Below are 14,894 nucleotides of genomic sequence, written 5' to 3'. Positions count from 1 at the left end.
TCTTGAAGAGTCTTATATCCATAAAAGTAACTCATAACATAAAAGTAACATAATGCTTCTTACGAGCCTCTAATACAGCCCTTCTCAAAATGAACTTTCTCAAAATATCCTGCATGAGAAGCAAGCCTTGGAATTTGTTAGCAACATCTTTTGGGTTGTTGCTTTACGATGTTTATGTTCTGTTAGCAAAATCCAAGAAAAGAATTTTCTTCTCAGAACCACAGGAAGTTGAATACTTCAGGAAAGGGTTCAAGAAAACTCTACATCCGGTAGGAAGCACACCACTCAGTCACATTCCATTCCCCACACCCTCTTCTTACAACTCTAAAGCTGCACCTGTCTGGCTGGATTTTCCACCCAGAACCTCTGCTTAGAGTGTCTTAAGTCTGTTATTTCCCCCAAAACAAAAGGAGACAAACAGCTGTCACTGAACTCTTGCACCCTAAAAGGTGCAAGAACCCTTTGATTCAGTAGCCCAGCAGCTACCACTTACTGTAACATGTAGACTCTGCTCTTATAATTGATCACACCATGCTAGACACCAGTCAACAACACAATAAAACAACTAAAACTGCACTCTCAAAAAACGGAATTGTAAATGTGTTGATGAAGATGTGTTGAGAAGTATGGCGAGCAGGGAAAGCACAGTCTGGCCCAAATGCACTTGCACAAGGCACATCACTACAGACTGGCCATTCCTGGCCATAGCTTATGAGTGTAAAAGAAAGAGATAAGATTGAAAAATGTGTTTTTTCCTATCCACCAAAATACTGTTCCCTGACTTGACTCTCCCCTCCATAAAGTGGAAGATTTAGATTAAATGTAAATAGGAGGATAATTCTTTACTCAATGGTGGTAAGGCACTGGCACAGGCTGCCCACAGAAGCTGTGGTGCCCCATCTGTGGAGGTGCTCAAGGCCAGGTTGGATGGGCCCTGGGCAGCCTGAGCTGATGGGTGGCAGCTCTGCCCACAGCAGAGGATTGGAACTGCGTGATCTTTGATGTCCTTTCCAATTTAAGCTATTCTGTAATTCAGCTGAATTTCACTATGATCACACAGCATACTTAAAAGGAGCAAAACATTAAAGAGTGCATATCAGATCCAAGCTTTAAGTAAACCTTCATCCAAGTAAGCCTTATCCTGTAGCCACATAAAAGAACTGTGATATACATCTCCAGGGATGAGGTAACTATACGTACTTACTATGATTTAAATCCTCAAAAAGGATAGTGGTGGTACAGCAAGTCACATTTAGAAGCTCTGCTAAATGCCTTGCAGTAGGAAAAGGAGACTAACTGCAGTCAAGCCAATTAGTACAGTGACACTTGATCCAAGGGCAACCATTTCATACATCTCTAATGCTTGTGGATCACATCACGGTTCAAGCATTTCCATGATGCTCTGTCAGATTTTGCTTGTAGTTTAGAAATGACACGTACAAAATGCAATAAACTAAGCAAGAAGTTTCTAGGCAGTAGCAAGCATTAGGAGCTGTCAAAAAAAAAAAAAAAAAAAAAAGTAAATAATGAATTGCTGTGTTTTCTTAGAATTATGTACTGTTTTGGGGCAACACATCTGCCACACCTCAGGTGAAAGCCTTCAGCACTTTCCTTCATATCAAGAAGACTTCATATAGAAGCATTACTACAGTTGGAAGCTACAATGAAAGGAATGAACGGATAGGAAAAAATCGGGAAAACACTGGAAATTACAACTAAAATACAGTCTGTATAGAATGATGGGATTAATTCAGGTGTTTTAACCTGTACAATACATCAGATGACAATGGCAGTAGTTCCCAAGCATGTAAAAGACTATGAAGGGAAGGAATAAATTTTTGGTTGGTAGGTCAAGCAAAATGCAATGAGCATCAGTTTCAGCTTAGACAAAATGTAGCATGGTTCCTCACCCCTGAGAAAACATAACTCTTAAGATGGAGCTGAGATACTGGGCCAGGCAGCTCTGTTACAAATCACACAGGTATTGCTTGTCCTGCCTGAAACGTACCCACAGGGAAAACTGTAATAGGAGATTGTAGCAACTCTTTCCCTGAGCAGAACTCATCCCTAAAGCTCACCCACCCACACAGAAATGTAAAAAAGGTAAGTTTCATGACACACCTGAAACCCTCCGCAACATCAAAGAAATGATTGTCTCTCAAAGGAGGGAATTACAGTGGTGCATATCAAACCTTTCAGATCTTGCACTGCACATTAAAATGCAGCAGACTTCAAGGAGTGGAAAGTGATCCTCCTGAGGAAAAAAAAAAAAAAGTGGATTACAATCCAGATAAGGTTATTTTGTCTGACTTCCCACTTGCTTTTATTCGTGTTTCTGAACACTCACCATTAAAGCATGGCCAGAAGTGCCTCAAATTTCTGACTTGATAGTGTTGTTTATTTTGTGCACAAGCAACTCAGGTAAAGGGGTTTGGCCTGAAACTTAGAACTGAAGGATGGAGCTTGCATGACACCAGAAGGGAACTGTGAAGCCTACTAAAAGAAACTAGGAGAGAAGCAGTAACATCACTACAGTCTAAGTCTCAACAGTTGAGTAAAAGGAGAAGAAAATGGGCTATTTGTGGCCTAACTGCCTTAACGACTTGATCTCTCAGGGCATAGACTGTTCATAAGGAACCAGGACTACACTGCTCTTTATAAAAGTTGGAAAACACAGAGAGGATGCACTGACTGAGTTCTCTCCCATGTACAATCTTGTCTACAATGCATTTCTGTATACAACATGTGCCTTGTGATAAATCCGAAGGCCTAGGATTTCAGAAAGATAGCACAAGAGATGTACAACTCCAGCAATTCTAGTTTTCTAAATGTGTATGCAACCACGGGGGAGGAAGATGGGAAAAATCCCCCCAAAATAGCAGCTGATCTTCACAGGTTACTTGCTAGAATGACCTAGAATCCAGTGTTATTGACTACGTATCACCAGAATTCACTGAAATCCAAGATCTAGAACAAATCAACCTAAGCATTACCCTTAGCAAGAAGAAAGAAAAGTTTAACCTTGCAACAAATTGTTTCTGTTATTGTTCTGCGGTTCCTGTAGACATTACATCAGTTGGAAGGAAACCCAATGACCCAGAGAAAGGGCCTCAATTAGTAAGGTTAACAGAAGCTGTATAAGTTGAAATTGGAAAAATAAGCACTTTATTTATGTATCAATTACTGCTTGCCCCCCATTTCAACGAAAGGAAATAAAATTTTCTCATCCTTACTAACAATCCAGCAGCCTCCTCCTGCCCCAGTGTAATTAGTGGTAAATTTCACCACAGTTCTCCACAAGCAATCAAAAAGGCTACCTAATTAAGAAAGTAATTAGTTTACACAGATAGATGTGAGTGGTAGATTAGTTTATGAAAATAATATGAAATTCCTCTAGATGCTTTCAGAGCCTTGGCTTCCTACTGTTTTAGTTTCTATGCATTTCCAGGGGAATGGGCTTAACAAAAAAAAAAAAAAAAAAAAAACCAAAAAAAACCAACCCTTTCTGTTATTATGATACCTTCCAAAAATAATTTATCAGATATGTCAATCTCATAATTCATCCTCTGTTTTCAACACAGAAAATAAACCTTATGTTTTTGTGTAAAAATCAATGCCTCCACAAAAGAACTAGTACTCCCTCAGATTGTTTACACAATACCTATAAACCAGGTCACCTAGGTGTCAAGCTGAACTGGTGCTGAACCTGTGAGATTCAAAAGACATCACCTACCATGCTGCAGAATTTTTGGAAGATGAGAACAAGTCCTGCTGCCAGACAGGACCCAGGGCTCTCTCTCCCAAGTATTCTGCCAGCAGAAGACAGCAGCTGACCCCTTGGGCAAGGAATGCAGTTTTCTCAGGGTGAAGATCAGCCCTCACACTCTGCATGTGTTGACTCATGCAGTTTTCTGAAATGCAGGAAACTTGATTATATTGTCTGTGTCAGCAGGGTGCTGTATTCTCTTTATCTTGAGCTGGGGGATGGATGGGGTAGGGGACACGAAAGCCAGCATCCAGTGCTCAAGGGAAAAGAGTGAGAAGCATGTACAACATCAATCCCTGATGAAAACTAGTGAAATAGGGAATGTCCAAAGGCTGCATCTTGGCCAATAGCCACTGATTGACCTCACCTCCACGAATGCAACAAATGCCACTTACGCAACTGTGGTGCTCAAAAAAAATTGCAGTAAGGAGAAGTCTAGGCATCACAAGAGAGTAAACCACCTTCTAAACAGTGTAAAAAATTGTAATTAAAAAAAAAAAAAACACAGTTGAGCAAATAAAAAGGTTGTAAACTTTAATGCTGTACTCCTTAAAAATCATATCATAGAATCATAGAATCATAGAACTGCTCAGGTTGGAAAAGACCCTCAAGTTCATCGAGTCCAACCTCAACCTAACTCTAACAACCCTCCACTAAATCATGTCCCTGAGCACCACATCCAAATGGATTTTAAACACATCCAGGGATGGTGACTCAACCACCTCCCTGGGGAGCCTATTCCATTGCTTAACAACCCTTTATGTAAAGAAGTGTTTCCTGATATCCAACCCAAACTCACCCTGGCACAACTTGAGGCCATTTCCCCTCATCCTGCCACCTGTCAGAGACCAACCCCGCTCTTGCTGCAATCACCTTTCAGGTATTTGAGGAGAGCATACGTATGAAAACTGAAATTTTAAGCAATGATATTGAAAAGATGCAACTACACCTATTGAATCCATTAACAGACTAGCGTTCAAAGGATCCAGGCGCCAGCTTTTATTTTGCTACCTCTGGAGTGCTATCTTCTGCTCTGAGGAACATTGAATCAACTGGAAATTTCTTGGTAATATGGACCCTGGAGAACCATGCTGGAGGTGTGTGACATTACAAAGCATACCCTGTGTTGCACTAGATGGAGCTAGTGAAAAACAAGAGGCTTGTCCACTGATCAAAATAAAGCAATTTTCAAATCAGTGCAAACAAATCTCAGAGTACTTGGTTAAGGCCAATTTAAAATAAATAACCAGCAGTGTTACCAGTCTGTATGAAGTGTGATGGTGCACTCAGTTCATTTCTGAGTACTGTTGAGCATTTACATAGAAATATCATCTAAAGAGTCATCACATTAGGTCCATTCTGTGCCAAGGGACTGTACAAATAAAGGAAAATAATAGTACAAAGGATTTTATGATCTCGATGTTCATTCAAACCAGTGAATGAGACAAGCAAAGGCTTAAAAAAGCACATAATCAAGACATTAAGACTCTTAGCCTGACTACCCAACTCCTACTGGAAACCAGTTTCTTTCTACAGGTAAACCAAGTTGCAAGGTATATTGGAAGCTGGAAGGAGGACAACCAACGCTCTCATTTGGCTTTGAACTCAAGCTCTTATGAAACAGCAGCTCTTACGAAACAAACAAACCAAAAAAAAAACAAGCAACACAGTCTTAGGAGAACAAAGGACAGATGTGAGAACAGAGGTGCCAATAAAAACAGTGTAATATCATATGGCAAATGCTAAACTAAAGGTTCCAAGGCAGAGCCATTTGTCTTCTGGGTAATAGAGAGGTGAGAGGGGAGAATTCACATCCTAAATACTTGTCTCTTCAGAGGAGCCTGGAGCTGAGCTGACACAGTCATTAAACTATCTTCTTATTAAGAGGAGTACTGCTAGAATAAGGTCAAGACAAATTACAGAAATGAAACATTAAGGTAAAAAAGGTCAGACAGTTTTGCCAAGACTATAAACATTCTGTGGATAAACAGAAAATTCCAGTCCCATCTGCACCTTTCAGAAAAATTTCTGTTTGATTTTAATGAAAAACTCAGCTGGAGCTGGACAAATGCTCTCTATTTGGACTGTAAAGTTTTAAACTTTGCTCAAAAATTGCAACATCATCAGTTGCCTATGATCAAGAGCACTTTACATCTGGCTTAACTTCAAAGACATGTGCTACTCTTCGTATTGAGTTCCTTCTGAAACAGCCAATCTACATTCAAGTTCTGCTTTTCCCTTATGTAGCTCAAACAGAAAAATGTGGGGAAAAAAAGTTATGTGTTTTCTTAAGTAAAAGAAACACACATTGGCCACAGTTTGAATGAGCAAGACACAGAAAAACTTTACTTTTAAAGTAAAGGTGTTAGAGCCACTGCAAAGCAAGAAGTAGATAGTCATCAGGAACAAGATACCAACAGTGATGCACTTTTGTTTTGTTGTTCTCCAGCAAATCAGTTAGCCTATGCAAGCTCGTTTATAAAATAATTCATGTTTTGAGAGTATTTTTTTCCAGTGGTGATGTGACGTCAGTATTATTTCACGTTTCATACTTCTGTTCTTGGTAAAAGTTGTCGAGTGAGCAAGTCACAACTGACTGGAGAAGCAAGAAATACTTCATGGCTAAGAAGCTCGCACTCAAACATGTAGGCTTCAGAACTTCTTCAATGCAAGCATTGATATTTTTTAAATTAAGTTTAACTGGACAATTACGGGATATTTTAAGTTTGCAGAATATTGTATTAGTGGTAGATAGATAGTACTGTTAACTAAGCAACTTTTCTCTTACAAGAGGAAGATTATACTAATTGCAAGATCAGCACATGAAAATTGTAGTTTCAATCTGTAGCTGATTCTTGAAGTGTTCTGCGCCAGAACTCAAGTCAACTTGTCAACTGTAGTAAATCTGACTGAAGTGTTCAGAGAGGAAGAGAACGATGAAGAGGGGTAAGAGCTGGAGAGCCTGTTGGCAGGAAGTTAGTTAGGCTGAAACATAAGAGTTGGTCTCCAAATGCATTACTCAAGCCAAGGAGCAAATCACCCTACCTTCCAAAACATCACAGCTGCCTGAAAGCACATACACTGTGCTTAAAATGTTATGGCTAGATGAGCACAGAGAACAGCATGGTTTGCAAATCAGGATAAAGACCTTACCAAAATGTCCCAAGGCAAAACATTCACCCACTGGTTAACTACTTTCTGAGCTACAATGAGGTGAAAGAAGTTTTACCATCACTTACATAAAGACAAGCTCTCTTCAAGTTCTTACTCACTAGGAATCTCAATAAGCAGTCCAAGGAGCAAGCTACTGTTTTCAAACATTGAGTTCAAAAAGAAACACACTTATTCTGACTATATTGGACTATTTTATCTCTGCTTCTCTAATTCTTCCCCTGCAGAGCACGAGGAGGGCATACTCTGAAGACAGCACAGGAGAGAAGAGCAGTGACAGCTGGGAGCCATCCAAAGTAAAGAAGGCCACTTGCAGGAGGTTTCCTCCCCCAGCATGTCACCATCCCCAGTGCTAGGCTCTGCCCAGCAACCTCTCACTGATTCATTAGCTGTAAATAATGTGACTTAGGAAGGAAGCAGAACTTTATTAACATTCAGAGAGGCCAGCACTGCAAATGAAGACTCGATTTGCTGATTACTAGCAGCCAAGTTCCACACTGTATTCTGGCTCTCTCCCCAATTTGGATGCCTAATACATTACTTTCTCTCTAGTTCCTGACTCCTAGTGAGCAGAAATGAACAGGAACAAAATGTCACTGCCACTGTTGCTTTCCAGTACTGTAAAGGAAATTCAGTACACTAAGTCTAAAACTATATAACCATGCCCATATTTGTCCCTGCCATCATCAGAGTATGTAAACAGCAAAAGTTATGATGGAGTTCCTAGACTCTGACATCTTCATTCAATATGCTCTTACAAGATGCCACCACTGCCATTAATTCTTTGTCTTCTAAGGATCCTAATTTTTTTCAGCTCTGGAGCATGCTTTCACACAATTGTACACATCCTAGCAGATGATACTATTCAAGGCTGGAAGTAACCCACCTACAGTAGACCGTATTTGTACTGGGTGAAGATAAACGCAGTCAGACACTTATCACATACACAGACTACTTGTGATACATCATTGTGATGTTGAAATAAAGCTTCTTTCTGTTAATGAGTGCAGTTTCCCCAGTACATGACCACCAGGCACCTGCAATCTGGCTGGCTGCAATCATAAGTGCTCCTATAATGCAGGAAACAAAGGAGGTCCTAGGGTTCTACCAACGTAATGCTTGGCCACTGCTCTGAAGCTAAATGAAATACTTCTGTACATACTCTAGTCATCATGCCCAAACATTCTGCCAATACACAAAGTATACTCCTCCATCAGAAAATCTTACCTTCTCATCTGCAGCATAAAGAAAAATACGGCTTTCAGTACCGTAGCTTCTATAGCAATCGAGTAAACAAAACCCTGAGTTGTGTCTCAGCTTCCCTTAAGTCACTCTGCTTACAGTAAGCACTTGCTACAGCACAAACTTGTGCTTTCAGTTGAGAGGGTCAGCTGGATGTGAATGTGAAAGAATGAACACAATGTATATTAAGGTCTGTATGATTCTGTGAATGAGATGAGAAATGGAAGAGAGTCCCACATTCATTATTGTTTGTTTCAGGAAGCAGAAATGCTGTCAACCATGATCCAAAACTTAGCCACTGGCCACATGGATCAGGAAGAGAGAGGTCCACAAGCAGAAGTTTGAATCTGCTCATAACATGGCATGCTGATCAAGAAAACAATGGTAGGAGATATGACAATGAAACGCTACAAGAAAGCATTCTTCTGAAAAAAGCATCTTCTCTTTCTCCAGCCAGCCAGTAGCAGAGTCTCCTGGGACACAATTTTTTTGCTAAACAGTATGCACAGTTTCTTCTAACACAACCTACACTGAAAAACGTGAAATGTTTCACTGTTTTCCTAAAAGGCCATCATTTAAAAATAAGAAAAAAAAAAAATAAAAATAAAAAAAAAAAAAATAAAAAACAAAAAGCCAAATAGCTTTAAGAGTTGCTTTTTTTTCAAGGGCTTACTTCAGAGTTCTAACAAGTATTGTGGCTGTGCAAAAAAATTACTACCAGTGAGATACCCTGAACTAGAGCCTAGCCAGTCCTGCGTATCTCCACCATTTTAGAAAGTACTAAAATGGGAGACAAATGTGACCTTTTGCGATGAGCTCTTCTGTAAACAAATGAATAAATAATGTTGCCAATAGCCTAAGACTACAAAACCCTCCACACACACACACACAGGCACTGCGTGCACAGAGACAGCCATTAGGAAGACACACTGCACAGGGGTCAGAGCGTTGGACGGTGCTTTCAGTCGAGGGGCTCCACTGGTCTCACGGTTCTCAGTTCTCTGCTGCCAGTGCAGTGTTCTCTGACTTTGTGCTAATGTCACACAGACCTTTTCTCATCAAGAGGCCTGACCTTTACCAGGCGGTGCAGGTGTTGGGCTGAGCGGAGAACTGTTCCTGCTGACAATAAGAACAAAGTGTGGATTCCATCTCTTCTTTAAGTTACTGAGAGCAAGCAAAGGAAGAAAAATGCCCTGCCCTTTATTTTATTTTAGTATTTCATATGCAAGCTGTTTTTCTTGATCAGTTCAAAAAACCACCAAGATGTGCCCAATTTTAGACTATTAAAATACAAACAAAAAAACCTGGGGGGAGGGGGGGGGAGGCCGGGGGCAGGGGGGTTGAACGCAAAACAACATTTTTCCCTCTATCACACAGCAGAGCCAGCATGTAATTTCCCCGGGGAGTGGTAGGCAGCCTATTACCTCATTTGCTTCCCTTTTATTTTATGTAAATATAGCACTCTGCTCACCAATGGGCCTTGCCTTTCAGTGATGGTGAAGAAGCGCAGAAGTCCGCAGTGCTAGGACAGCACCACACAGCCCCTCACCGACTTGACCAAAGGCAGTGCCCCCTCACACTGCCCTGGGCTCCCTGATGCTTCTCTCCAGGCCCTTCCTCCCCCTGCCCCTCGGTACTCCCATGGGCCCAGGTCTGGCTGCCCACCCCATCCCTCCCTCACAGCACTGCATCACTGGCCACCATCGCTCACTGCGAGGCCCTGTACACGTGCAGCAGATGACTGTTGGGTGCACGTCTTTGCAGCCACCTGGCACCCAGCAGTGTGCCCGTGGCTTTGGTTCCTCCTCCTCTGCCATTTTGGATCTGAGCAGCCTTCTCCTCTTTGTGACCCAGTAGAGGATGGCCTCATGCCCTCACAGCTGTTGTTTTCCGCCTCATGGAAAGGCCAGGCACTGTCTCACGTGGCTGCCGGGCTGGGAACATTACCCGTCACCCAAACGGAGCGATATTGGCAGCCAAGCAGTCCGGCAGTCTGCGGGCACACCCAGCGGGCACACGGGAGGAGGGAGCCACGGAGCTTCCTGCCCTTCTCGTTAAAAACAGCCGTCCTAGCGGTTTTTAAAAAAATTGGCAACAATCAAAATGCCTCTCTGCAGGCGCCTCGGGGCGCGGTGCCGCGGGCATTGGGACGGCCGGACTCCGGCGGGGCGGCGCGGTGCGGGCTCCGACCGTCCCCGCGAGCGGGAGCCCGGCGCCGGGCTCTTCACCGGTTCGGATATTTTGTGCAACTCCCAATATTCACCCAAGCCTCATTACCACCTCTTAATGAGACCCCTTTACTCCGTGACGTGCAACCGCTCCATCTCATTAAGGAAATCGCTCTTCAATGCTGATTATTTTATTTGCAGCCATAATTATATTTCTTTCGGCTAAATCACGGTTTAATCGAGCCCACATGGAGGGCAGCAGCACTAATTACGGCGGGAGATGCGGTGGCGGTGGCTGTTCGTCGGCCCGGCCCGAGGAGGAGGCGCCCGAGGCCGGCGCGGGCGCGGCGCTCCCCGGCGGGGCCCGGCCGGGAGCAGGGCGGAGGGCCGGGGCCGGGGAGGTGGTCTCCAACACAACAACTTATTACTTCTAATTCCCCGACTGTCACCAAATCACCTGCACGAAACAAGAATCTAATTTGTTAAGCTGGCATTTCTGCAGATGGAAGATCGATTTTCTCTTTAGATTTCTCTAATTGAGTGAATATAAACGCCCCGAATTAGCCGCAGTCGGGCAAGAGGGATAAAGAAGGGGGTAAGGGTGGGGGGAAATGGGGGGGAGGGAGGGGTTGGGAAGAAGAAAAAAAAGTCAACAAAAATCATCCTGGTAAAATAAGCCATATTACCTCTAGAATTGCCCCCAAAATAATAAAGGAAGGTGGATCGAAAGGTCCCAGATTGAGTGACAGTCATATTTCTGGAACTAACTGGTTTTTAAAAGAAAAGGTTAGGACGGACGGAGAATGCTAAGTAACGGCGCGCGGGAGAGATGGCTGAGCTCTGAAATTGCTTACAGAATTACATTTGTTTTTCTTGTGATTTTATTAAAAGTCACTCCTCATCTCCAGAATGCGTGAAAATATCTACTTTCCACTCAGATACACCACATTAACTTGTTGGAGGCGAATTTGTTTGTTTGTCTATTTTATTTATTTGCCAGATAAGATTGATGCAGTCTTATTAGCGCTATATCTAGTTATAGGAAGAGATAAGGATGAGATGTTTTCTTTTTATTCCAATTACTAGACTTGTCACCTAACTGAATAACTGATATACGATTATTTATCTTGAGTAAATAGAAATCAGAAAAGCAGCGAACTTAACACATACAAACAAAATATGTATGTTTCTTATTACTATATACCACCTATGTCATTGAAGAGATCAAAGCTGCGGCGTTAAAAAGGAGAAAGTTAAATCCCCCACGTCAGTCCGCGATGCACGTCGTGCCATCGCCATGCCTGGCGGCTCGTTTTTCCGGACACTGGGGGAAATTTCGCATTAATAAAAAAAACCACACATATATATATATATAAATACGCGAAAGTGTAAAATTTTTTTTTTTTTTCTTTTCAAACGCCAGTAGGAATACTCTTGCCAGAACTGTCCTGTTCTTCCAGACAGACGCGTATTTTGAAAACGGTTCGTACTGGTGATCCCTTTGCTTCGAGTAACGCCGATAATTCCTGCCTGACTAAATAAGCAGAATAGAGCGGAGCGCTGTATGGGAGCTCGGCATTTCCAAGTTTCTGAACTTATATTAACAAGGCACAAGGCTGTACATAAATGCATACACACAAAGCTGGGGGAGAGGAGGAGGTGACTTTCGTGTGCACAGAGTTTGCATTTGGGCGCAGGAGGTCGGGTGCGGGGGTGTCAGGCATACCTTGTATTAAAATAGCTTTTTCCCCATAAAAGACTGGCTGTCATAGTTGTGATGAAAATTAATTGATAGAAGCCATGCTTTCAATCTAAAGCAACCGCTCCGCCGTCGAGTGCTTCCCCGCAGCCTGCCAACGAGGAGACAATCGGAGATGCCGCCTTTGACTTAGCCGGAGTGAGATACAGATATTCAGATAAATAAGCAAATAGGAGGAAAACGACGCTCTTAAGCGCGTTTGAGGGAGGATGACAGGAGGCTCGAGCTCTCCGTGCCGTGCTCGGAAAGGCTATTTTCGGAACGTCTGACGGCTGCGTTTCTTATCAGCTGCGATCGTTCTTTCCTCGGATGTGTTTAAACTTCATGAAGTTGCTATCAAAGAAGTATATTTATTACAGCTACAAAATGCTGCATGCAGCCTAATGTCGTAAAGCAGCGATGATCATCATATTTAGCTCTGACTAGAATGAATAAATTGGGATCTGTAGCTGCTGGCAGCCTTGTCCTTCATTTCCAAATAAGTCATTTTTTCCAGGGGGTTTATTGAAATAAAAACACGTGTTTATGTTTTTCCATTTCTTAACTCCAAATTACGCCTAACGAAAGGATATAGTTTGATTTGTCATCTGTGTTTAGGCTGTGCCGATGTGGAAAAGTAAACAGGAGCCTAAGTCACTTGATTTGTTTTCTATAAGCAAATAACACTCAAAAGCATAGCTGTAATTTACGATGAATTAAAATTGATTCTTTTCATCAGGCAAGAAAATAGGGAAATGTGAGGTCGTTAATTATTGAGGGAGGCGCCTCTCATTAAAGCGAACAGTGTTACAATGCAGCACTGAGGAGCGGGAATGCGAGTAACAATACCCGATATTTCAGCGCTGCCGTCTGGAGATACCAAAAAAGCAGCGCGAAGAAGCCAGGCATCCGATAAACGCCAGGAGCGTGTGCTAAGTGTAAAAAGCAATTACATCGCTCTGCATACAGCAGCCCCCTTAACTGGATGGATGCTCAATAAATGCATAAATAAAATATCAAATTACAAACCCGATCAGCCATTTACGCCAAGCCACCCCGCTGACTTTAGCAGTTTAACCTTATTTTATCGTGTTTCTTGCTCCAAATATAATTATTCAGCCAAAAGAAGGTTCTGTTCCTAAATCAGAGCAGAATTGGTTAAATACACTTGTTTATATTACAGCCTCATTCAATCAGGGCTTGAGTTTAGCTGCGAGGGGAGGGGGAGAGCGCCGGGGGCCGGAAAGTTCTCTCCCCTTTTTTCCCGGGGTCACAGCGCCGGAGAATTGGGGTTACGTCGCAGTGGCTGCGGCACGCCCCGGCCCGCAGCCCTTCCGCAGGCGGTCGGCGGCCCGCGGGGAGGCGGGGAGCAGCGGCCCCGGCCCGGACCCCGGATCGGGCCCGGCGGAATGGGAAGAGAGGGAAGGCGAGGGGGGGAGACGATCTCCCGGCGCCAAGCCCCTTGGCAGGCGCTCCCGTACGAAATTCAATCTCTATTTTTTATGAGAAGTAAACTGTCTAAATAAATTTTATTAGGGGCAACCAATATATTTTCTGGTAGTTCCCTTTGTTCCAGTTCTACGTGTGTGTAACAATCTAAAACCTATTTATTGAGGAAAAATCACTGGATCCGTCATAGAAAATCCTTTTACTTTGCTCTGAAGTGATTTCTGAAGACACTCTTGTCACTCTGAAGATTTTGGGCCATTGCGCTAAAGCTTTTCCTTGTTAAGAACTTCAGTTCCTACGATCATGTGGGGAATACCGTAAATTATAACAGAGAATGGAGTTGACTGGCAGTTTTCTGGCTACGCTGGGAAAATGCGAAGATGACGGGAAATAAAATCCTTGTAAATACATCTCCAGCGCTGCCCAGGTGAATTCAGGCACTTGACAAAACAAGAGTGTGCGGAAGCAGAATGTGATTAGAGATTTTTACATATACCCTATTGTCATTTTTTCTCTGACACGCTTAAGCGTCAGCCCCGCTCTCCCCTCTCCCTCCTGCGGGCTTCCTTCTCTGATTTCCCCCCATCCCCTAAGACGATTGCGCTCTGAAGTCTTGGAAGAAATGATTTAGTTTGTTTATACTGCTATAAAAATCAAGAGCAATAGAAAAGTCATAAAATGAAGCGCGCTATCAATCACACCGCAACATTGTTATTCAGCAGTTACTAACAGAGATTGATAATCCTTTGATTTCATCCCATTGTTATTACTCTGATGTGTCTGCACATTAACTATTACACATTTATTTATCGACCTGAAACACACAACAACACGGCACAGATACACACGCACGCCGCACTGCTGCCCGCAATAAGCTCCGCGGAAGAGGAGCCCACATTCGCACCGCCGGGGCACTTTTCCCCGTAGCTGCGGCCAGCCTGAGCCCCCGGCGGCCCCGGGCCGAACCCGGACCCCTCGCTAACACCGGCCTGGAGCCGCGACGCCCGCGCTCGGGCAGGGCCGAAGCCGCAGCGGCAGCGAAAAGGCCGCGCGCCCGGCACCGCCACCACCCGCCGCCCTTCACCCCGCCGGCGGCGCCCAGCCCGGCCCCGCACCGCTCCGGCGGCGCCTTTGGGGGCTCCGCTCCACCGTTCTCGGCGCCCGGCGGCGGCCGCGGGCGGCTCTCGGGAACGTTCAGGGCCGGAGCGTCCCCTTCTCCGCTGGAGCTGCGCAGAAACTGTGATTTTCAAAGAAAAAAAAAAAAAAAAATAGCCGAAGAAATAAGATGTCTCCTCCAAAACCCATTCGACCTCCCCTCCCATCCCCCCTCCCCGCTCAAATCTTTGGCGACGTTGATTCA

The sequence above is a fragment of the Lagopus leucura genome, unplaced genomic scaffold (assembly GCF_019238085.1).
Source record: "Lagopus leucura isolate 7727_CA_CO unplaced genomic scaffold, USGS_WTPT01 Super-Scaffold_100014, whole genome shotgun sequence".
Classification (NCBI taxonomy): Eukaryota; Metazoa; Chordata; class Aves; order Galliformes; family Phasianidae; genus Lagopus; species Lagopus leucura.
Note: the sequence above shows the minus strand (reverse complement) of the source record.